This window comes from Balaenoptera physalus (assembly GCF_965194825.1).
Source record: "Balaenoptera physalus genome assembly, chromosome: 9".
In the NCBI taxonomy this organism is placed as follows: Eukaryota; Metazoa; Chordata; class Mammalia; order Artiodactyla; family Balaenopteridae; genus Balaenoptera; species Balaenoptera physalus.
Window position 1 is genome coordinate 91,524,599 of NC_138888.1, and position 25,806 is coordinate 91,550,404.

General features: G+C 39.7%; 2 long non-coding RNA genes across 4 annotated transcripts in view; one reads left to right on the plus strand and one right to left on the minus strand.

The window, feature by feature from the left end:
• The window catches only part of LOC309666660, a 25,537-nt gene extending 13,471 nt beyond the window's left edge, over positions 1-12,066 (plus strand). For all 3 annotated transcript variants that reach the window (XR_014267206.1, XR_014267207.1, XR_014267208.1), the window contains 2 exons: positions 1,626-1,732; positions 3,128-12,066. This is a non-coding gene — a long non-coding RNA (uncharacterized lncRNA). The remainder of the gene's footprint in view (positions 1-1,625; positions 1,733-3,127) is intronic.
• LOC309666686 overlaps positions 1-24,757 on the minus strand; it is a 26,980-nt gene extending 2,223 nt beyond the window's left edge. The window contains exons 1-2 of the long non-coding RNA XR_014267242.1: positions 21,979-24,757; positions 619-8,906 (exon numbers count right to left, since the gene is read on the minus strand). This is a non-coding gene — a long non-coding RNA (uncharacterized lncRNA). The remainder of the gene's footprint in view (positions 1-618; positions 8,907-21,978) is intronic.
• Between the last annotated feature and the right edge of the window lie 1,049 nt (positions 24,758-25,806).

Genomic DNA, 25,806 nt, shown 5'->3' on the forward strand with positions numbered 1-25,806 from the left:
TAATAATATTATCTATCTTGTATAAGACAATTCATGTAAAGTGCATCGCATACGTAGTTCCACATGGCACAGACTCAGTGAGTGTTAGGTATTAGGAGTTAAAATCTTTGAATTAATAAGGTAGCCTCCCCTTAACAGGCACAAATGTGTCACCCTGAGGACTGGGCATCAATGTTGTACTGTCTTCCTGAAAAATTCTCTGCAAGAATGAGAGGCTAGGAAACTTAGGTGATGTCAAAGAAGGCTGTGGTCACATGAGGGCCAAGTCCACCTGCCTGTGTACCTGTTACCTCTTACCTTCTCTATAGGTTGGACTAGAATACACACACCCTTGATACCTTTGAAAACTCTGGAACTTCCATAGATAATATGTCTTGCATCTCTTTTCTGATCACACCGTCATCGTTTTAAGCCATTTCAAAACAAGAGATGTGTACTGAGCATTAATCAAAACACATTGGGGGGCCAGTGGAAAAGATGTCTGGATGGCAAGAATTTTCCTTGAGCTGGTAATTTTGTAAGCATGAGCCAATTTGCCAAAATGCTAGTTGTGTCTGGAAATAAAGTAGGTTTATTGCTTTAGCCATGCCCTATGGTCACAGGAAAAGATGTGCCTACCTTTTAATGCCTCCATTGCCAAATCCTTCATATCAGATAAATTTCATCATGGCCTCAGCAAACTGAGTTAATCTGGGCTTCAAAGGCAGCAATGTAGCTGTTTCATTCGAATCTAGAATTGTGATAAAACCAAAAAAGAATTGAGCATGTGCAGAACTCTGTAAGGCTTACGAGTGAAGGCTGACTTACAGCATTCCCCCTGGACCTCGGGTTAAAAGCGAGGAGTGAAGTGAGACCCACCTACGAGAAGCCCTCCAACCACACTTAGCCTGGCCTGAGTCTCTCAGAATTTATTAGGTGTCCAGGAACACCACGGTTGCGCACTTTGTAACTTTAGGTAGCTGAGCCCAGCGTAGCATATACAATTTAAAAGACACTAGAGAGGTGTTGAGTTGAATTTAATGTAGTTGAGTGAAATGGAAGAGAAACCAAGGCTTGAAAGCTCATTTTCTCTGGAAGAAGGAGGAACAGAGGGAATCAGCACTTTAGGGGGGATTATCCTTTGCCAAGAGAAAGGGAGCGGTACATAGTTGTCAGGATAACGTGTTACGGTAAAGAAGAGAGGCAGACGAGGAATTTATTCTTGTCATCACCCCAAGCCTGGACCACTTAGTTAAGAGAATTAGCATGACTCCAGCAACGTGATTCTTTTACCCTTTTGAGGGGAGCAGCAAGATACAGGAGGCAGAGCTGTAGAGGGCGGAAACTAGCCTTCACCTCCTATATGGGCAACGCCATGCTCATCAGTTTACGCAGATTCTCATTTCATTTCCTCAACCCCTCTCAAGTCAAGCTGTGAAGTGCTGTGATACCCCAGAGTACCCCAGCCCTAGAGAGTATCAATGTCTACTAGAATAATATGCTATTTTCCAAAGAATATGCATTTGAATAGTGACCAAAGAAGTGGAGTAAAGGTGTGAGGCCACAAACTCTTACTGAGTAATGTCTCACCTATCTATCTATTTATCTATCATCTATTTATCTAGAGAGAAGTAGAGGAGAGAGAGAGAGGGAGAACTCAGGGTGCTGGAGTGTCCTCACTCAGTGGGCCTTAATGCCATCTACCCACATTGGTGACCTTACCATCTTCCCCTGTGGGTACTGCCGGAAAATGGTATGTAATGAAAAACAATTGTGATATATTGTACTGACTTGAAGTAGATGTTGGTTATATGTACAGTACTTAACTTTATCTTCCTTTATCATTGTGCCCACTTTTTTTCCTTTTCCTCTTCCCATGCCCACAGTTATTTTTATGAGGCTGATGCTGGCAAAGCCTACCCTCCTTATGCTAGTCAAAGGTCAAAAAAAATTAGGGCTTTGTTTTCCCTTTTGTCCTCATGCAGATGCTCTTATTGGGATGGCAGGCAGGCACTTTGGTGAGTGTAAACTGTATGAGCATCTAGTAGAGATTATATTTATGGCAGTATATATTATTTTCAACTTTTCACAAGGCCATCAGCCCTGACATGACTAAGTTGGTTATTTATATGTTAATAATCCTGAGGGTGCAGAGGGAGATCTCGATTAAGGTTCCAGGCCTACAAGCTCACCCTCCTGGACCTGGGGAGCCTTCCCTCCAGAGGGCCTTGGCCCCTCAGTCTTCACCTGTGTGGTTGCTAATACATTGCAGAGGGAGGTTCTGAGGTCTGGTGCATCTTTTCCTAGACCCCTTCTCCTAGAATTACCTAAGTCAAGTCCTGCCAGTCTGGGCGGGTTCCCCTTCTGTTGGTTTCCTTCCCATCACCCTTTTTGTATAGTATCAGTATCCTCCAGAGGATGAGAACTCCTTGTTTGCCAGACCATGTTTTATTCTTCTTGGTCTCCCCAGCACCTAGCATAGGCCTGGCTCATACTAGATGCTTAATAAAATGAATGCATGAATGAATGAATGAGAGCAGGGATGTCATAAATTCCTTTTATGAACTATAAGATAATCTTTTAGTTTAGACACGGCCATTAGCTCCATAAGGCAACCCTTTCATCTTAGAATTATTATAACATTCCTAATTTGGAGGCATATTTGGCCGCCTTATAATCTGGACCATTTCCCACCTTGTTTTACTCTTTTGAAACAATAGAGACATGGAAGCCTCTCATATGCTAATGAAGTCACCTGACCCAATTCACCTTTTTGCAGGCTAACCATTAACCTTTCCTCATAGAATGTGGTGTTCAGACCCTTTCTCAGCCCCAGTTCTCTTTTTCTAGAAGTTCTCTGATTTATCACCTTCTCTACTTAAAATGTGGCACTTAACCCTGAATACATTCCTTTGACCTAGCCTGATCAATGACTTTGGTATTCTCATTTTCTGCATCTGTCTGCTGTCCTGCTGCCTACTGAGCTCAAGATACCCAGAAAATGCAGCTGGAGGTCATCTCAGCCACGTGCACTTTCTTCCTTCTGTGATCATGCTTCTGTCCTGAATCCCTTCTTAACTTTCCTACTATGATAAGCTAGTTAAGAGGAAACTTGAGCATGCCCTTTCCTTGTCACTCTTAAAAACAGGTCTAGGGCTTCCCTGGTGGCTCAGTGGTTAAGAATCCGCCTGCCAATGCAGGGGACACGGGTTCGAGCCCTGGTCCGGGAAGATCCCACATGCCGCGGAGCAACTAAGCCCGTGTGCCACAACTACTGAGCCTGCGTGCCTACAGCCCAAGCTCCACAAGAGAAGCCACTGCCATGAGAAGCCTGCACACCGCAACGAAGAGTAGCCCCCGCTCCCTGCAACTAGAGAAAGCCCACGCGCAGCCATGAAGACCCAACACAGCCAAAAATAAACAAACAATAAATAAATCAATTTAAAAACAAACAAACAAACAAACAAAAACAGGTCTAAGAGGTTTCACACGTAGCCAGCTCCTCCTTGCACTCTCTCCTGGGTCTTTACCCTGCTGGTCTTCTCTGCCTAAACTACTATATACAAAATAGATAACTAATAATAACCTGCTGTATAGCACAAGGAACTCTGCTCAATACTCTGTAATGGCCTACACGGGAAAAGAATCTTTAAAAAAAAAAAAAAGAGTGGATGTATATATATATGTATAACTGATTCACTTTGCTGCACAAGTGAAACTAACACAACATTGTAAATCAACTGTACTTCAATAAAAATTAAAAGAAAAATAAATGAAATACTTAAAGTTAAAAAAAAAAAAAAGCTTCCTAATGAAAAGGAATCCTCCAACCCCAAATGCACATTTTTGCAAAATCACCATCCCTGGGAGAAATGAAAGTAAGAGATGACAAAAGCATTGCTCATCTCTTTATCTCTTTTGACAAGATAGCCATCATCTTTGCTTCATCCCACCATATTTTATGCTGTCTTGACCCTGGAAGTGGGGCAGAAAAAGGAAAATGAGAGATTGCTTTACTCTTTCCAATATTTTTAGTATTTCCTCTTTATTTCTCCTTCCATTGAGCTATATGATGTTTTCTACACCTGAGGTGGGATATGGGAGAGAAATGGAGGCTGACACCATACATAGTAGAATGGGGATCATCTCTGGCATTTATCCAGTCATTTAATGCCTATTAACATAGTCCAAGATTGAATTGGTTTCTTTGTCCTCCATGAGACAGTGCAGGTTCTTACTGAGCTTGTGCTCGTGAAATATCCCCCTTTCTATGCTTGTGCAATTACCATTTGAAGCACACATTCAGGATTCAAATTTATCTTTTTACTCAATATAGCTTGCTAGTAATTAAAGCATTTAAAGTCTTGTATTTGACTCTGTCAACAATTTGGATCTAATTAGTAAACAAAGTTTAAATTTATTATTTGACACAAGTTGTTGAGAAGTGTTTATGTAAAAAAATCCTCTAGCTCATTTTATTCTATTTGTTTATTCTTTGTTAGTAATGTCTAGTGTCATTGCTTTGTGATCAGATTGTACACAGTATAACTACTTTATTGAAGATATGTTGTCTTTGTGAGTACAATGCAATTTTCATAAGTTTTAAGTGGGTGCTTAAAAAAAAGAGGTACAGATCTTCCTTGACTTACATGGGGTTATGCCCTGATAAGTCCATCATAAATTGAAAATATCATAAGTTGAAAATGTATTTGATACACTTACAGTATAGGACATCATAGCTTAGCCCAGCCTACCTTGAACATGCTCAGAACAATTACGTTAGCCTACAGTTGATCAGAATCATCTAACAGAAAGCTTATTTTATAATAAAGTGTTAAATATATCCTTTAATTTATTGAACACTGTACTAACATGAAAAACAGAATGTCTATATGGTTACAGAATGGTTGTGAGTTTATCAGTTGCTTACTCTCATGATCTCCTGGCTGACTATACAGCATATCACCAGCCTGAGAAAAGATCAAAATTCAAATTACAGTTTCTACTGAATGCATATCACTTTCACACCATCATAAAGTTGAAAAATTGTTAAATTGAACCACCATAAATTGGGGACCATCTGGGCTTTATTTTGGCCACAGAGTTTGATATATGTCTACTTGCTAATTTTTATTAATAAGATCAACCAGATCGTTTTTATCTTTTTTTTTTTTATTGTTATTGTCATTCACCTACTTGAATTGTCAAAGACTGAGTGGTAAGTTCTGTTATTACAATAAAATTATGTTTCTGTTGATTTGAATTTCTAATAGTTTTTGATTTATATATTTTGATTCTTAACTATTCAACTCATAGAGTTTTGTTACTACCATGTATTTCTAATAGATTGTTCCCTTATTGGTAGAAAATGTGCTTCTTTGTCCTCTTAATGGTTCTTTTTTTTTTTCTGCCTTGAATTCTAATTTTTCTTATGACAATATTGCAAGAATTATTTGTTTGTTATCTGCCCTTAACTGATGCTTTTTTTTTAAACTATCCTTTTACCTTAAACAGATAGCACTTTTGATGACTGCCTCCTATAAATTTGGATTTAGATTTTTTGACTCACTTTGAGATTATTTTTTAATAAGAAATTTAAACAATTTACATTTTTTGTCATAACCAAAGAACATTTCTTTTATTTCTGCCACATTTTTAGGTTATCTGTTTTATATGGGTCTTGTTCTCTCTTTTCTTTTGAGGATTTGTAGATTTGACTAATGAAAAATGTCTCAACATAGATGTTGAAAATCAAAACACCTTAAGCAAAAATAAAACACAAGTGATTAACTAAGAAAAATATTTACAGCAGATGGTGGCTCCCAAAGATTTATACCCTTAGTCTTTCAAGAGCTCTTCCAAATCATTTGAAATTATTGTAAAGACCAATTGAATTATGGGAAAAGTTTATGAATAGACAATCCTTTAAAAAGGAAAAACAAATGTTCAATAAATATATGGAAAGTGCTCAAACTCCCAAGTCTGAGAAAGAAAGTATAAATTAAAGTAATAATATAGTAGCATTTTATATCCTAATACCCAGAGTTTGTGGATTTGAGTAAAATGGGTAGTTTAATAAGCAAAATTGAAACAGTGAGGGACAATATTGAGATAAATATCAAAGGCTATGAAAATGTGCATTTTGTTTACCTCAGCAAATTTAGAAATGTGTCATAGAAAATAAAAATTATTTTATAAATAATAAATATGCACAAAGGCTGTCTACAATTATATCCATCACTGATATTTAAAATGATAAAATATTAAAAACAAGATTAAAATTCCAGTTAAGAATTGGTTAAATAAAATATAATAAATTCATAAGATGCAACATGAGGCAGCCACTAGAAACCATTTTAGAAAAATGTTTAATAGTCATAAAATATTTTGTGTGAACAGCAAGTTATAAAAACTTGTGTATAATGCATAACCAATTTGTGGTTGTACATATATATGCAAATCTGCATTTGGAGACCGAAAATATAAAGAGACTGGAAGGATCTAAAATCAATGATAATATTGGGGTTTGGGGTGATTTTCATTTCTCCTTTATAATGTTTAAGATTTTCAAATTCTCAAGAATGAACATGTATTATTTGTAATCATTAAAAAAATACATTTCTAAAAATGGAGCAAAGCACTAGAAATTTACCATAAGACTGATATATAATAATCTTTAGTATGGTATTTGAACAGCCATGAGTCCATCTAACTGTACAAGCCCTATTGTCTTCGTGCCCACAGGACAATTTTACAGACTCTGTAAAATTCCTCACAGGATCCAACTACATTTTGATCACCCAGAAGATAATTGAGGGTATTTTATTATGAATTCCTCTTAGTGAGTCTTGGGCTGGTTATCAGTATTCACGACTTTCTTTTTAAAATAATAACAACAACCTCTTTTTAATATATAGGGGTCTCTATTATAGTAAGAGCCATAATTCATTGAACCTCTACTATATGTTTTATATACATTATCTCATATAATATTCACAAGTATCTTAAAAACTAGGTGTCATCATCACAATCTTATTGCTGAGAAAACTGAGGTTCAGAACTATTGGGGGTTGACCCAAGATTTCAGAGTTGGTGTTTTAGAGACAAGACTTAGGTCTTTCTCCTGTCTTTCAGGCTTTCATTCTTTCCACTATCCATTTAATCAGCCATACTATTGTTTTGAATTTTTATTTTTATGTTGTGACGTTTAGATAGAATTGAAATATCTTGAGGGCGTATGAAATGAACTTCTTATTAAATGGAATCTTTACTGAGATTTTGCTGTAGAAGCCCCCCAGGTCCTCATTGGGGAGGGTGTCTTGGGGATACCTGGCTGGTGCAGATTCCCAGATAGTCTTGTGGTCACCATGGGCAAGAGCTTCTATGGCAAGGGGAGGGGTGCTCTTGGTGGGGTATCAGGTGGGGTCCTTGCCAAGGAGTTGGCAGTTGTGCCCCAAATTTTGTTTCTCCTCTACCCCAAGATTTCTCTCTCTGGTCGTATGAATAGAGGGCTGACCACTCTAGTCCTCATACTATGCTTCCTTGCATTAGATTAACTCTTCGGTCCTCTTGCTGCTACTTGGGTAATAACTTTGAGGAGCAGGGGATTCAGGCATAGTAAAAAAAAAGAAAAAGAAAAATAAAGAGAGAAAGAGAGCTACCACCAAGCCAGATCTGAATCCTATCCCTACCAGTTACTCCATCTCTAGTCTTGGCAAAATTGATAACTTCTCTAGCCCTGAATTTTTTCTTAGATAAAATTGGAATAGTCTCAAAGAATGTTATGAGGATTCAATGAAATAACATGTATGGCAAGTGTGTAGTATGAGCATTCACTCCACTTTCTGCCTGCTGTTGTTGTTAACCAGACCACCCTAGGCACTATTGCACTGGCCTTGCCCATAGACATTGTTCCAAATTCCATTTCACGGAGGTACTGCCCTCTCTAAGAACCTGTGCCAAAATGCCCATGTTTAAAGCAGCCAGTGGATATACCACAAGGACCAGGTATTTAGTCTTCAAACACACACACACACACACACACACACACACACACACACACACACGCAATACTGATAGAGAGGATCTGAGAGGGTCAAGCAGTGAGTCATTCCTTAATAAGTTAAAAGCACATATTATTAATTGTTTGTTAACCTAAGAAACAAAAAACATAGGGGGGAAATACCAGGCTAGAATATTTTGATTAGTGTTGGGAGGGAGGTCCAGTTCCTAATTCATATTTTTTTCTACAAATATTCACTGAGCACCCACTCTGGGGTAAGTACCCTAGAGAACAGGGAAATGAGATGCTCTGTGTCCTTTAGGAGTTGGCCGTTTGGTGGAGAGTGGGGTGAGGCAGGCGCTCAGGTGGTTGTAACTCCAGACTGTCTGTGGTCTGTAGGGGAAGGCAAGGCTGGAGGGGCCACACGTCTGCAAGGCATGAGGGTATCTCAGAGGAAAGTAGGGTGGAGGTGGTAAAGACCATGGCTGCCAACTTCACAGTTTTGCCTCTGACCGGCTTTATTACTCACATATGCAAAGCTGAGCCTCACAATCTGGATGCAAACTCAACTGAACTCTCCTGCTGCAGGCCAGGCCTGCTAACAGAGCCATCAGTGTCTCCAGGGAGGGCTCAGAAATACAGTGGGATCTTAAAACACAGAGACCTGTCATGGTGAGGCTGTCCAGTGCAGTTCAAGCGCACATACCTGAAGGCCCCTCTGATCACGCACTCACAGACTCTGGGCAAATTACTTACGTCTTTGAGCTTTGGTTTCCTCCCATTTTGCATGGGAATAATAATCCATATTTAAAGTTTGTTGTGAAGATTAAGTGAGATACTTTTCCAGAGTGTTCCTAATTCATATTAAGCCTTCCACGATTGTTCATTTCCTTCTTCCTTTTTCAGCCACCATCACGTGGCTTGCCTGAACGTGGATGAAAGTTCCGCAGGCTTCACTGTGGTGAATGGCAATTACTGTCTCCTTCATTCCCTACTGTTCATTATTTGAAACCACAAGGTTGTCTAGAGTAGACCAGGATGTTGCTATGAACCACATGTGGCCGTTGATAAGCCTGAATTAATAATTGGGTGTCATGATATTTTAGAATTTCAAAAATTCAGCGGGATTATCTTTAATAAGCAAGTGGAAGCCTACATTTTTTAAAATTGTTCTCCCTTTTGTTGAAAAGTATGCCGCTTAGATACAATTTATTTTTTCTGAAATTTTTCAAAAAACAATTTTACATGTACTTTATTCCATCTACCAATGAAAATAAAGTGTTTTAATAATGAAATTATAATTTTTTAACTTCAAGAAAATAAAGGATTTTTAGGAATGAGAGCTGGGATTTTCCAGGTTATGCAAATCAGAGAACTCATTTTTTTAAAATAGAAAGTGGCATTTCCATATTCTTTCTCAGAGTGAATAGTTTAGATACCAAAAAAGAATAGTCAGTATATCTGTTTTCTAAAAAGAATTTTTTTTTAGTTATATTGTTCACGGTATGTTATGTCTACTTGTAAAAAATTCTAAGGATTTAGGGGATGTTTTATTTGTGGATTAGAGTATTTCATTACTCTTCAAGGTTTTTTCCTTTTCAAATTATAGTGCCTCAAAGGCACTATAAAATTTGGTTTCAAGTTATTGTACTCAAGATTACTTTTTGCCTTGTAATTTTAGCTCTTGGAATTTAGGGATTCCTGAATATGCTAAGGTACAAAGTGTCCATTACATTTCTAGATTTAAAAGGTTTATCTAATGTGGAATAAGGGGGTATGATGTGATTGGGTGAAGTTATTGAAACCAAGCAGGACCCTGTGGGGCTTTCCCAGGACCAGACTCCCCCATGTTCCCTGCTTCTTGTTTGTAGAAAAACTTAAGCCTCCTAGGCCTTCCCCGAGTTCCAAAGAGTAAATTTAATCAGAGAAGTGAGAAAATGCAGAAACAAAGGAAAGCAGTCAAGCAAGAAAAAATAATAATAGTTTAGCCACAGAACAAAGTCAAGGACCTTTAGTTTTTCCTCAAGGGTTATAGATAATATCCTGAGCCATATCCTTGAGTAGTTTTGCAGATACTAAAACCCTCACCAGGTGTAAGAAGTAAACTGCAAGCTGACCAACAGCATGTAGACCCCAGACTTGTTGGAACCAGAAGGTAGATGATTGGGATTCTGAAAATCACCTTGTTACTTCACCATTAACCAATCAGAGAATTATGCACAAGTTGATCACACAACCCATGACCCTCTCCCTCACACTGTCTTTAAAAACCTTTCCCCTAACAAAAGATCAAGATGAAAAAAAAAAATTAATTACATGGGACTGAGTGAACTGATGAGGATGATTATAATTTTTGTGACTTTCTGTTTGAATAAAAAAAACCCCAAAAAACCCTTCCCTGGGGGGGGCCAGGTGGAGTCAAGATGGCGTACTAGGAGGACACAGAATTCGCATCTCCTCACAACGAGGGCACCTACCAGGCACCGGTGGGGGACCACAGACAGCTAAGGGGATGAGAGGAACCCCTAGTGACGGGGTAGGACGTGGGCATGGGGGGAGTGAGGGGGGAGGAGAAGTGGAGGCAGGATGGGGCTGGTGCCCCTGAGGGGCAGCTGGGGGAGAGGAAGGGATCCCATGCTGGAAGGGGGAAATTGGGGGACCACTGGGAGGGCAGAGGATCAAAAGGGAGCATGGCCAGGTTTCCCCTGCCCACTTGGGCCCCCGGGAACCTGTTGAGATCCCAGGCCTGATCCTCTGCCCACCGAGGCCCCCTCCAGCTGCGCGGGTCCTGAGGGAGAGGGAGTGGGGGAAGGGGGAGCAAAAGTAAAGGCTGGACCTCCAGGACCGGCACCCCTGAGGGGCGGCTGGGGGAGGGGAGGAGTTCCTACACCCAGCGGGACCCACCCATGGTTAGGGGTCCAACAGCAACTAGGGAGACCCTGGGGGACATGGTGGGGGAGGGGCATGAAGGAAGGGAAGGGAACGCGGCCAGCACTTTCCCTGTCTACTTAGGCACTGGGAAGCCTATTGGGCTCTGGGGCCTAATCCTCTGCCCACGGAGCCTCCTTCCTGTGGCACAGAACCCAAGCCCCGCCCCTGCACTCCCACCCAGGGCCACACCTTTACACTCGCAGACCCCCTCCAACACGCTGGGGCTAAACCCCACCCACACACCCTCATTCAGGGCTTTACCTCCAAACTCCAGAACTCCACACTCCAGAGGCCCTCCTGTCGACATGTTGCCTCTCCCCTTCCACGCAGGTCCTAAGCAGAGGCCCCGCCCCAAGCTCAAACATCACCTGCCCACCCGCCTAGGTCCCTCCCTACCCTAAACTCTGCCCCTGCCTAAGTTCCACCCCTGCCTAAACTCTCCCCCAACAGCCAAGGCTTTTTTTTTTTTTTCTTTTCTTTTTTCCTCTTTTAGATTGGGGTTCTGTTTTACCTTGTTGATTCACTGATGTTGATTCTTTTATATTTTTATTTTTCCTAAAAAATCTTTTATGTTTCTAATTTAATTTTATTCTTGATACTTTGTTAGTGATCTCCCCTTTTGGCTTGTTTCCCTCCTCCCCTTTTTTTTTCTTTTTTCTCTTGTGGTTTTAATTTACATTGTTGCAGTTGTTTCAATTATAGTTTTATTTTTCCTAATATATATTTTATCTTTCTAATTTTATTTTGCTTTTTATTCTTTGATATTGTACTGCTCCTTTTTTCTTTCTTTCTTCCTTTTTTTTTTTTTTTAATGTGCCATGAAGCTTGCGGGCTCTTGGTTCCCAGGCCAGAGATCGGGCCCGAGTTTCTGTGGTGGGAGCTCTGAGTCCAAACCGCTGAACTAACAAAGAATCTCAGACCCCAGGGAATATCAACTGGAGTGAGGCCTCCCAGAGGTCCTCATCTCAGCACCAAGACCCAGCTCTAGCCAACTGCCTGTAAACGCCAGTGCTGAAAGTCTCAGGCCAACCCACCAGTAAGACAGGAATACAGCACCACCCATCAAAAAAAAAAAAAAATGAAATGACAAAAAAATTTGTTACAGACGAAGAAGCAAGGTAAAAATCTACAAGACCAAATAAAGGAAGACAAAATAGGCAACCTACCTTAAAAAGAATTCAGAGTAATGATAGTAAAGATGATCCAAAATCTTGGAAACAGAATGGAGAAAATACAAGAAACATTTAACAAGGATCTAGAAGAACTAAAGAGCAAACAAACAGTGATGAACAACACAATTACTGAAATTAAAAATACTCTAGAAGGAATCAATAACAGAATAACTGACACAGAAGAACGGATAAGTGAGCTGGAAGATAAAATGGTGGAAATAACTGCCAGGGAGCAGAATAAAGAAAAAAGAATGAAAAGAATTGAGGACAGTCTCAGAGATCACTGGGACAACATTAAATGCACCAACATTTGAATTATAGGGGTCCCAAAAGAAGAAGAGAAAAAGAAAGGGTCGGAGAAAATATTTGAAGAGATTATAGTCGAAACTTCTCTAACATGGGAAAGGAAATAGTCAATCAAGTCCAGGAAGCAAAGAGAGCACCATACAGGATAAACCCAAAGAGAAACACACCAAGACACATATTAATCAAACTATCAAAAATTAAATGCAAAGAAAACATATTAAAAGCAGCAAGGGAAAAGCAACAAATAACATATAAGGGAATCCCCATAAGGTTAACAGCTGATCTTTCAGCAGAAAGTCTGCAAGCCAGAAGGGGGTGGCAGGACACATTTAAAGTGATGAAAGGGAAAAACCTACAGCCAGGATTACTCTACCCAGCAAGGATCTCATTCAAATTTGATGGAGAAATTAAAATCTTTACAGATAAGCAAAAGTTAAGAGAATACAGCACTACCAAACCAGCTTTACAACAAATGCTAAAGGAACTTCTCTAGGCAGGAAACACAAGAGAAGGAAAAGACCTACAAATACAAACCCAAAACAATTAAGAAAATGGTAACAGGAACATACATATCGATAATTACCTTAAATGTAAAAGGATTAAATACTCCAACCAAAAGATATACACTGGTTGAATGGATACAAAAACAAGATCCATACATATGCTGTCTACAAGAGACCTACTTCAGACCTAGGGACACTTAGAGACTGAACATGAGGGGATGGAAAAAGATATTCCATGCAAATGCAAATCAAAAGAAAGCTGCAGTAGCAATTCTCATATCAGATAAAATAGACTTTAAAATAAAGACTATTACAAGAGACAAAGAAGGACACTACATAATTATTAAGGGATCAATCCAAGAAGAAGATATAACAATTGTAAATATTTAAGCACCCAACATAGGAGCACCTCAATACATAAGGCAAATGCTAACAGCCATAAAAGGGGAAATCAACAGTAACACAATCATAGTAGGGGACTTTAACACCCCACTTTCACCAATGGACAGATCATCCAAAATGAAAATAAATAAGGAAACACAAGGTTTAAATGACACATTAAACAAGATGGACTTAATTGATATTTATAGGACATTCCATCCAAAAACAACAGAATACACTTTCTTCTCAAGTGCTCGTGGAACATTTTCCAGGATAGACCATATCTTGGGTCACAAATCAAGCCTTGGTAAATTTAAGAAAATTGAAATCATGTCAAGTATTTTTTCTGACCACAATGCTATGAGACTAGATATCAATTACAGGAAAAAATATGTAAAAAATACAAACACATGGAGGCTAAACAATAGACTACTAAATAACTACTAAATAACCAAGAGGTCACTGAAGAAATCAAAGAGGAAATCAAAAAATACCTAGAAACAAATGACAATGAAAACAGGACAACCCAAAACCTATGGGACCTCCAAAATATATAAACAGCTCATGCAGCTCAATACTAAAAAAAAAAACAAATGATCCAACCAAAAAATGGGCAGAAGACCTAAATAGACATTTCTCCAAAGAAGACATACAGATTGCCAACAAACACATGAAAGGATGCTCAACATCACTAATTATTAGAGAAATGCAAATCAAAACTACAATGAGGTATCACCTCACACCAGCTAGAATGGGCATCATCAGAAAATCTACAAACAACAAATGCTGGAGAGGGTGTGGAGAAAAGGGAACCCTCTTGCACTGTTGGTGGGAATGTAAATTGATACAGCCACTATGGAGAACAGTATGGAGGTTCCTTAAAAAACTAAAAATAGAATTGCCATATGATCCAGCAATCCCACTACTGGGCATATACCCAGAGAAAACCATAATTCAAGAAGACATATGCACCCAAATGTTCATTACAGCACTATTTACAATAGCCAGGTCATGGAAGCAACCAAAATGCCCATTGGCAGACGAATGGATAAAGAAGATGTGGTACACATATACAATAGAATATTACTCAGCCATGAAAAGGAACGAAATTGGGTCATTGGTACAGACGTGGATGGATCTAGAGACGGTCACACAGAGTGAAGTAAGTCAGAAAGAGAAAAACAGATATCATATATTAATGCATATATGTGGAACCTAGAAAAATGGTATGGATCAACTGGTTTGCAGGGCAGAACTAGAGACACAGATGTAGAGAACAAACGTATGGACACCAAGGGGGGAAAGTAGTGGCGGGGGAGGGGTTGGTGGTGGGATGAATTACGAGATTGGAATTGACATATATACAGTAATATGTATAAAATACATAACTAATAAGAACCTGCTCTAAAATATAAATAAATGAATAAACTTAAAAAAGAAAGGAAACCTATGGGATGCAGCAAAAGCAGTTCTAAGAGGGAAGTTTATAGCAATACAATCTTCCCTCAAGACACAAGAAAAATCTCAACTGAAAAACCTAACCTTACACCTAAGGCAATTAGAGAAAGAAGAACAAAAAAACCCCAAAATTAGCAGAAGGAAAGAAATCATAAAGATCAGATCAGAAATAAATGAGAAAGAAATGAAGGAAACAATAGCAAAGTTCCATAAAATTAAAAGCTGGTTCTTTGAGAAGATAAACAAAATTGATACACCATTACCCAGACTCATCAAGAAAAAAAGGGAGAAGACTCAAATCAATAGAATTACAAATGAAAAAGGAGAAGTAACAACTGACACTGCAGAAATACAAAGGATCGTGAGAGATTACTACAAGCAACTATATGCCAACAAAATGGACAATCTCGAAGAAATGGACACATTCTTAGAAAAGCACAACCTTCCGAGACTGAACCAGGAAGAAAGAGAAAATATAAACAGACTAATTACAAGCTCTGAAACTGAAACTGTGATTAAAAATCTTCCAACAAGCAAAAGCCCAGGACCAGATGGCTTCACAGGCAAATTCTATCAAACCTTTAGAGAAGAGCTAACACCTATCTTTCTCAAACTCTTCCAAAATATAGCAGAGGGAGGAATACTCCCAAACTCATTCTATGAGGCCACCACCACCCTGATACCAAAACCAGACAAAGATGTCACAAAGAAAGAAAACTACAGGCCAGAATCTCTGATGAACTTAGATGCAAAAATCCTCAACAAAATACTAGCAAACAGAATCCAACAGAACATTCAAAGGATCATAGACCATGATCAAGTGGGGTTTATCCCAGGAATGCAAGGATTCTTCAATATATGCAAATCAATCAATGTGATACACCATATTAACAAATTGAAGGATAAAAACCATATGATCACCTCAATTGATGCAGAAAAGCTTTTGACAAAATTCAACACCGATTTATGATAAAAATCTTCCAGAAAGTAGGCATAGAGGGAACTTACCTCAACATAATAAAGGCCACATATGACAAACCCACATCCAACATCGTTCTCAGTGGTAAAAACTGAAACCATTTCCTCTAAGGTCAGGAAGAAGACAAGGTTGCCCACCCTCACCACTATTATTCAACATAGCTTTGGAAGTGTTAGCCACAGCAATCAGAGAAGAAAAAGAAATAAAAGGAATCCAAATCGGAAAAGAAGAAGTAAAGCTGTCACTGTTTGCAGATAACATGATACTATACATAGAGAATCCTAACGATGCTACCAGAAAACTACTAGAGCAAATCAATGAATTTGGTAGAGTAGCAGGATACAAAATGAATGCACAGAAATCTCTTGCATTCCTATACGCTAATGATGAAAAGTCTGAAAGAGAAATTAAGGAAACACTCCCATTTACCACTGCAACAAAAAGAATAAAATACCTAGGAATATACCTACGTAAGGAGACAAAAGACTTGTATGCAGAAAACTATAAGACACTGATGAAAGAAATTAAATATGATACAAATAGATGGAGAGATATACTATGTTCTTGGATTGGAAGAATCAATATTGTGAAAATGAGTATACTACCCAAAGCAATCCACAGATTCAATGCAATCCCTATTAAACTACCAATCGCATTTTTCACAGATCTAGAACAAATAATTTCACTATTTGTATGGAAACACAAAGACTCGGAATAGCCAAAACAATCTTGAGAAAGAAAACGGAGCTGGAGGAATCAGGCTCCTGGACTTCAGACTATACTACAAAGCTACTGTAATCAAGACAGTATGGTACTGGCACAAAAACAGAAATATAGATCTATGCAACAGGATAGAAAGCCCAGAGATAATCCCACATACATATGGTCACCTTATCTTTGACAAAGGAGATAAGAATATACAATGGAGAAAAGACAGCCTCTTCAATAACTGGTGCTGGGAAAACTGGACAGCTACATGTAAAAGAATGAAATTAGAACACTCCCTAACACCATACACAAAAATAAACTCAAAATGGATTAAAGACCTAAATGTAAGGCCAGACACTATAAAACTCTTAGAGGAAAACATAGACATAACACTCTATGACATATATCACAGCAAGATCCTTTTTGACTCACCTCCTAGAGAAATGGAAATAAAACAAAAAGTAAACAAATAGGACCTAATGAAACTACAAAGCTGTTGCACAGCAAAGGAAACCATAAAGAAGACAAAAAGACAACCCTCAGAATGGGAGAAAATATTTGCAAAGGAAGCAACTGACAAAGGACTAATCTCTAAAATATACAAGCAACTCATGCAGCTCAATATCAAAGAAACAAACAACCCAATCCAAAAATGGGCAGAACACCTAAATAGACATTTCTCCAAAGAGGATATACAGATTGCCAACAAACACATGAAAAGATGCTCAACATCACTAATCATTAGAGAAATGCAAATCAAAACTACAGTGAGGTATCACCTCACTCTGGTCACAATGTCCATCATCAAAAAATCTACAAACAATAAATGCTGCAGGGGGTGTGGAGAAAAGGGTACCCTTTTGCACTGTTGGTGGGAATGTAAATTGATACAGCCACTATGGAGAACAGTATGGAGGTTCTTTAAAAAACTGAAAATAGAACTACCATGTGACCCAGCAATCCCACTACTGGGCATATACCCTGAGAAAACCATAATTCAAAAAGAGTCATGTACCACAATGTTCACTGCAGCTCTATTTACAATAGCCAGAACATGGAAGCAACCTACATGTCCATTAACAGATGAATGATTAAAGAAGATGTGGCACATATATACAATGGAATATTACTCAGCCATAAAAAGAAATGAAACTGAGTTATTTGTAGTGAGGTGGATGGACCTAGAGTCTTTCATACAGAATGAAGTAAGTCAGAAAGAGAAAAACAAATACCGTATGCTAATACATATACATGGAATCTAAAAAAGAAAAAAAAATATTTGTGAAGAACCTACAGGCAGGACAGGAATAAAGACACAGATGTAGAGAATGGACTTGAGGACACGGGGAGGGGGGAAGGGTAAGCTGGGACGAATTTAGAGAGTAGCACTGACATATATACACTACTAAATGTAAAATAGATAGCTAGTGGGAAGCAGCTGCATGGCACAGGGAAATCAGCTCAGTGATTTACGACCACCTAGAGGGATGGGATAAGGAGGGTGGGAGGCAGATGCAAGAGGGAGTGGATATGGGGATAAATGTTTGCATATAGCTGATATACTTTGTTATGCAGCAGAAACTAACACAACACTTTAAAGCAATTATATTTCAATAAAGGTGTTTGAAAAAAACCCTTCCCTGAAAGTGTTCGGGAGTATGGGTCTTTTGAGCATGAGCTGCCTGTTCTCCTTGCTTGGCCCTGCAATAAACACTGTACTTCCCTTCACCACAACCTGGTGTCAGTAGGTTGGCTTTGCTTGGGTAGCACACCCAAGTTTGGTTTGGTAATATTATCACAACATCATTCTGTTGGGCTCTATTTCCTTGGAAAATATTAGCTTCCCTTCCTGAGGGACAGCGTCTGACAGGCATTTCTGGGTTAACACAGGAACTGGGAAAGGCACCACTGGACCACCAGTGTTAATATGAAGTAGTAAAAGTATATGTCACAAAATCAAATTGCGACATTAAGCTAAAACATTCTGTCATCCCACTGGTAAATGGAGTGACTTGGTTTCACCTGGTTGGACTATAAGACATTACATATCTTTGTATTTCCTAAGTCATTTCCTTCTGTCTAGATTAAAATTGTAGGGATGGCGCATATCTGCAAAGACCCTCCTGGGTAAAAGTAGTTTGTGTTTTAGTTTTCAATGAACAGCAGGGTTGTAGAATTCTGGTTTTCCTAAATATGATTTGGAAGGTAGGATGCTGACTGTCCTAATGATGATATATTTATTCTAAATTTCCATTTGCCTTGGCAAAAATTGCCTTAAATTTAAAATAGCAGTCTGAGCTTATACAATGTGATTTTAGTCTCTAAATTCAAAACATGTCATGGAATAAGCAAGTTGCATAATGACTTGGAGGGCTTCGTTGGTCACAGTAGTACTTAGTAAGTAGTTGTTAACTGGCCTGTGCTGGTTACCAGTCAACGGAATTTGGAGGCTAGGTCAGGACATTCAGTCCTGGAAGAGTAAAATCAAAAAACATCTCTCCTGATTTATTAGACCATAAGCACTGAACATTGCCTGCTTCCTTCTATTATTACATTTTGGACCTACCCTCTTTCAAAAGTCTGCTGAGCTGTAGCCCAGCACCTCTCTGATAAAACACTCATGTTTCTCAGAATTTCCTACAGACTTCATATTATAGTTACCCCACAGTGTTTTTTTGTTTTTGTTTTTTTTAATGGCCTGAGATTCTTAGCTGCTAGGGAAAATGCTAGAAGACAACAATGTCAACAGGAGTTTCCAAAATCCTAATGAAAGTCTGGTCCTAAATGAACAAATGAGTTTGGGACATCCAAGCTATTTCCTGGTTGTATTTCCGTTTCTATTCTCTTGCTTTTACTGAAATAGAACCACTGATTTTGAGAGGCTGGCTGGAAATATTTAGAGACTGGATACTCCATAAACAGTGTCTCAGTCTGTTCAGGCTGTTATAATGAAGTCCCATAGACTGGCTGGCTTATAAACAACAGAAATTTATTTATCTCGGTTCTAGAGGCTGAAGTCTGAGATCAGAGTGCCCCATTGACTGGTTTTGGCAAGGGCCCTATTCCAGGATGCAGACTGCTAACTTCTCATAGCCTCCTGTGGTACAAAGAGAGCCAGCTAGTTCTCTGACCTCTTCTTATAAGGACACCAATCCCATGCATGAGGGCTCCACTCTCATGACGCGATCACCTCCCCAAGGCTCCACTTCTAAAGCCACCACGTTGGAGATTAAATTTCAACATATGAATTTTGGGGGGACACATTCAATCCAAAACAAGCAGCTTTCTGCTCCTTGTGCTTTAGAATGTTTGGGGAATGGGGATGGGATACAGTACCTTGACAATGTTCATGTGTAATCTTATCAGAAAAATCAAGAGAAATGTGTTTTAATTACTAAAAAAATATTAAACACTACATGTCTATATTAATTAAGTGCCTACTCTGTACAAGACAGACACTATGTTTGCCCTCATGGAACTTCTATTTTAGCAGCATCTTCACTGTAAATAAAGGGACGGTTGCCTCTTCAACCATTCCTTCCGTGAAGCTTAGTAGTGGGTGTCACTAGCAGGACTGAAACATCAGGCTGTATCAGGACATCAGTATCAAAATGGAGAAACACTGAGACAATAAGAATAATATAGGACTTCCCTGGTGGTGCAGTGGTTAAGAATCCACCTGCCAATGCAGGGGACATGGGTTCGAGCCCTGGTCTGGGAAGATCCCACATGCCACGGAGCAACTAAGCCCGTGTGCCACAACTACTGAGCCTGCGTGCCATAACTACTGCAGCCCGTGTGCCTAGAGCCTGTGCTCTGCAACGAGAAGCCACTGCAATGAGAAGCCCGCACACCGCGACAAAGTGTAGCCCCCGCTCGCCGCAACTAGAGAGAGCCCGCGCGCAGCAACGAAGACCCAATGCAGCCAATAAATAAATAAATAAATGTATATTAAAAAAAAAAAAGAATAATATAGGAGGAGGTGGGAGTGGAGGGGAAAAAAGAATAAAAAGAAATGTGTGCTTTAGTGAATAGAGGTAGGGGTAGGGAGGGAGGCGCCAGGGATTGTGTTGGGAACCACTCAATGGTCCCGACCACCCAGCCCTGAAGTACATGCTGCCCATTCTTATACCATTTTACGCCGCTTGAAAGGTAAGATCCTGTTCTCATGTAAAAAGTCAAGGAGCTGATATTATCAGTTTGGGCCAGTCATCCAGATCAGATTCAGTCGAGTTGCTGAGAGAAAGCAGCGGGATTTCTGACTGCCAGTCTAGACTATACTTTCCCCCTTTTATGGCTCATTATAAAAATATTTGTGCTGACCTGTAAGCCGATAAGTGCCAACTGGAGTCAACCCACTTGAGAGGAAAATTATTTATGATTACAATTTGGCTGCAAGGCTTCGTGAGTATTTCTGCTACCCTGAATCAAGAGCTGAAATTAGCAAGACCCCCAAACTGCATTTTCTCACTTCTGTGGAAAAGGTATTTAGTAGCTTCGTTGGATCGCAGTCGTTACTTGTCCTCAGGATACATCCAAATGGCTGTTGCTTAGCTTTTCCCTAATCATACAGTGTCTTTGCGGCCTCACTCGTCCTCCCATTAAACTCACTTCTTGACAGATTTTCCCTTTTCTTTTAAAAGCCTCTCCTGGTCTGTTGGGTTATGTATTGAACTATTTCTTTTGTGTGTGGGTTGTTTCTGTGACTCCTCCTGGCTCAAAAATGTGATGACTGAATCTACCTTTTCAGCTCTGAGCATCATGGAAATCCTTACCCCAGTGCATAGGCACCTGTTTCACTTCCAAAGCCCTCCGGAGTTTGCTTATCTGTGGCTGTTGAGCTCAGTAGCTCAGATACTGCTGACGAGGCCAAGGTTATGGTTTTGATGTGTAGGGGACAGTTAGCACCCGTCCCACAGATCAGCCTGTACTCGGGACCCAGAGAGGTGCCCTGCACATGTATGGCCATGGTCCTGTAGGACCAGAGCAGAGACTGAAGGCAACTCTGAATAAATCGGTCATCATAAAAACAACCCCTTTGTGAGCCTTCTTGATGAGGGGTCTCAGCTCGGTAGCAACTCCTTTGCATATGACTTTGAGGGTGTAAATATGTGGTAGATGCACCTGCGAGTTTTTAAAGTGAGAACTTGACAGGTTTGGGCTAGTCCCAGAAAGCAGACTAAGCAAAATTACGATGGTGCCAGTACATGGGGTGGAGTTTCCATAAGAGTTAGGACACTGCTGCTCAATTTCCTGCCTCTTCAGCCATGGAAAAAACCAGCTGCAGTTTTCTTCATAAACCATTCTATAAATGACTCTATGTGCTTAAGGGTGACCGGATGCAAAGAACTTTGCAGAAAGGTCTTCTCTGGTCAGTGAGAAACCAGTTATTTAGCCAACATCATGGACTGAGTACATACCTTGTGGCCAGTTACCCCATCGAAAGAAAGGAAGCAAAAGTGAACGTTCTGTGTTTTAGAGGGTTCGGGGAAAGGACTTCAAAACATGTGAAAAAGATACAAAGAAGTCAACAATAGAAACATAAGAAAATACACTTACCTACATGAACTTGAACACAAGTAACCAAGTTTATCAATGTTAAGTAAGTATCAAGCTTATCAATGGACAGGTTCTTGAATGAAGTGATTCTTGAGCAGAGTTTTGAAGATGTGCCCAATACAGCATCATCGGAAGGATATTCCTGCAGAGATATCAGACATGAATGGGGTTTACTGGGTGGGTTACACACGAGAGCACAGAGTGTGAGCTGTGGACACACATTTCACCAGTGCCATTGTCTGTCCCATCCTAACCAGACAAAAATCTCTCCTCTAACTCAACAGCCCTTTGTAGCTAGTGGTGCCCAAATCCCCTCATGAAGACTCTGCACAGATATCCTAGTTCTCTCTCTGGGTGTGTAGTAGCATCGTACTTCTCTGCCTTGTGTGGCCGTGTTGATTTGCCTTGGCCCGTAAAATAAGAATGAAGTGTCAGGTATTGCTTCCAGGAGAAAGCACTTAGTTGCCATTATGGGACACAGCTGTTCTCTTTTTCTTGGGGCAACAATTATAAATGCCTGTGTTGGGAGAGCCTCCTGTGTTGAACAGAGGCCCCTGATGACCTGCATTGGACACAGAGCACAATAAAAAAATAAACCTCTTTATTCCTGTCTTGCCCCTAGGTTCTTCATGACCTTTTTTTTTTTTCTTACATTCCATATATATGTGTTAGCATACGGTATTTCTTTTTCTCTTTCTGACTTACTTCACTCTGTATAAAGACATAGACCTACTAGAGAATGGACTTGAGGATATGGGGAGGGGGAAGGGTAAGCTGTGACCAAGTGAGAGAGTGGCATGGACATATATACACTACCAAACGTAAAATAGCTAGTGGGAAGCAGCCGCATAGCACAGGGAGATCAGCTCAGTGCTTTGTGACCACCTAGAGGGGTGGGGTAGGGAGGGTGGGGTAGGGAGGGTGGGAGGGAGGGAGACGCAAGAGGGAAGAGATATGGGAACATATGTATATGTATAACTGATTCACTTTGTTATAAAGCAGAAACTAACACACCATTGTAAAGCAATTATACTCCAATAAAGATGTTAAAAAATAAATAAAAAATAAACCTCTGTTGTGTTAAGCCGCTGAGATTTGAGAATTGCTTGTTGCTTTAGCATAACCTAGTCTGTGCTAGACGATTCAGCTGTACTTACGTTTTCGCTATGTCTGGCCTTTCTTTCACTCCTCAGCTCTCTACCCTCTGATTTCTCTAACATTTGAATGAAACTATTGTGGAAAGTTCACAGAGTTGCCATATACGATAGTTTTGGGCTTTATCTTATAGGACACCTTTGCTGTATTTAATACTGTGGACCACTTCTTTCTTAAAATTCTTTTTTCCTTTGGCTTCCATGATATAACTCTTTCAACTCAACTTTTAGATCATTGGTTATGTGTTTTAGGAATAAAACCTAAATGAATCTCATCTACTCGCCCAGTTTTTAACTAATATGTATGTAACTAATATGCTGATAACAAATATGTACATCCTGCTCCAGTATGTACCCTACAGCATAGACTTGTACATACAAAGGTCATTCAAAAACAACATGTCTACAGCTGAGTCTGTCTCTGCTCCCAGATCTGGTCATTCTTCGAAGTCACAAATTGGTTAACTGGGGATCTGCCTGGATTTCTCTCTCTCTTTTAAAGGTAGCTTCCCAATATGATTTGTGACCAGATGTTATCAGTTCTGTTTCTAAATTTTATCTCCCCATATTTTCTTTCTATACTCACTTCTCTATCATCAAGGCTATAATCCAAGTCCTTATTATTTATCTACTAGCTTCTTTAATAGCTTCTGGATTGGTCTTCCTACATCAATCCATTCTCCATGGACCTTTTGGAGACGTCTTTCTAAAATACAAAAATTATCATGTTTATGTCCTCTTACTTGAAATGTTTGATGTCATCTCATTACATTGGAGTTGAAATCCAAATTCTTTGCAGGGCTCTTAGTGGGCCTTACCTAGCAGACTGGCTTCATCACCGGCTGCATATGTTTTCCCCTCCTGCCATGCCGTTCCTCTTTCAGTCCTCTGGACCATGTTTTTCCTACCTCTGTGCCCTTGTACATGCTGTCCCCTGGACGTGGACTTTATTCACCTGGATAATGTCTATTTTTTATTTTAAAAGCCACCTACTCATCGTCTCTCCTGGAAAGCCTCCCATACTTTCCAGCTTTGGGTTTTAGAGGTCTTGTCTCCATGTTCCATCACACTCATACACTGACTGGTGGAAGGCCGTGGACGTACCAGTTTCTCCTCCAAAACTGTGTGTTGCTCAACACTATAAACCCACACTTCACCTCTCTATTCCCCACACCTCTTAAATGCCTGACATCCATTAGGTACGCAATAAATGTTTGATGAATGAATAGCTGATGGATCTGGAAGGCCATGATTGTGAGCTTTGCTTTTAACTGAAGAATTTGGGGGAGATATTACAGACATTTAAGAAGGGGATAATACCCAAATGATACTTGCAGAGGGTTAGAGTAGAAGGGAGTAGGCATTTGAAATCTTTCAGAGATGGTGTGAAGTGTTGATGGTAAGAATGGGGAGGAAATGAGAAGTTGTAGGCCTATGACTTTTGATTCCCCAGAATTTCATTTTTTACAATATCACCGTAGCTCACACCTGCTATGGTTCATGTTGGTATAAAGTGTTGAAGGCAGAATTATTAACTACTTTGTAAATTCAACAGCAGGGAAACCAACTCCTTTGAAAAGGTAAACATTGAAGCCTTAAATTTTAATCTTCACAAAGTCTTCCACAGTTTTAACAATAATGTTGTCTTAATTTTGACATCCATGAAATGATCTAAGATACTTAGCCTATATCTTATATGTCTTTCTATGGTTTTCTTTCTTGCACTCTACTAGGAAGGCTAACTTCTCCTCTTAGTCTATCAACAACCCTCGGCTATTTTACTTTACTTCTGCCTTTTTTCCCCCCTCACTGGAAGGTCCAGAGGTCCTGGAGATGGAGCAATGGTGATGGAGATGGTCAGCTCCTACTAGAACCACACAAGTGGTGACAAATAAGCCTTCCAACACTTCTTGGGCTCTGGAATCCTGTGTCCTCCCAATTCTTTCAGGGCTGGCAGCTTGTGCATCTTTAGCAAAAGCTAGGCATCATTTCAAATGTCATACTGCAGAGAAATTACTTTCCCTGTCACAAGAAAGAAAAGAGAGAGACAGTGGAGAAATGCCTTCTTATATCTGAAACCCAGCACTGTCAGGCACTTGGAACCTGCCTCCCAGACTCTGTCTGGCCTTGGCTTGGAGCAGGCAGGGTTGCTGTGTTGCACAAGGAGGTACAGAAACAAACATGGGCACAAAACCAAATACTTGACTGCAAGAAATGTTCTGCAAGTTATAAAACTGAAATACTACTTCCAGCTGTCACTTTATGCAAGGATTAAGTTGAGCTCAAGGGACTGCAGAAACTAAAGAAAGAAAGTGAATTATTCATTACAGTATCTATTCAAGTTGCAGAAGATGCCAGGGTTTTTTTTTTTTTTTTTTCTACTGATGGATTACTTGTGATCTCTTTGTCTATTTATCTACTCACTCACTCACTCACTTGTCTTCGTGTATATATATGAAGTCATGTTGTTGCTGCTAAGATGGATGGCAAAGCTTCATATTCTTTTTTCCTGTATCCAAAAGCATCCTGCCATTGGTCACTTGTCTTGTAGTACATCTTTCCCCTTGTGGTGGCTTGCTCTTAGCCTCATGGTCTGCACAAAGCATTGATGTTGAAATGAACATCATCATCCAATGATCAGGGGATAAGTGCACTGAACACAGCCAAGTGCCTC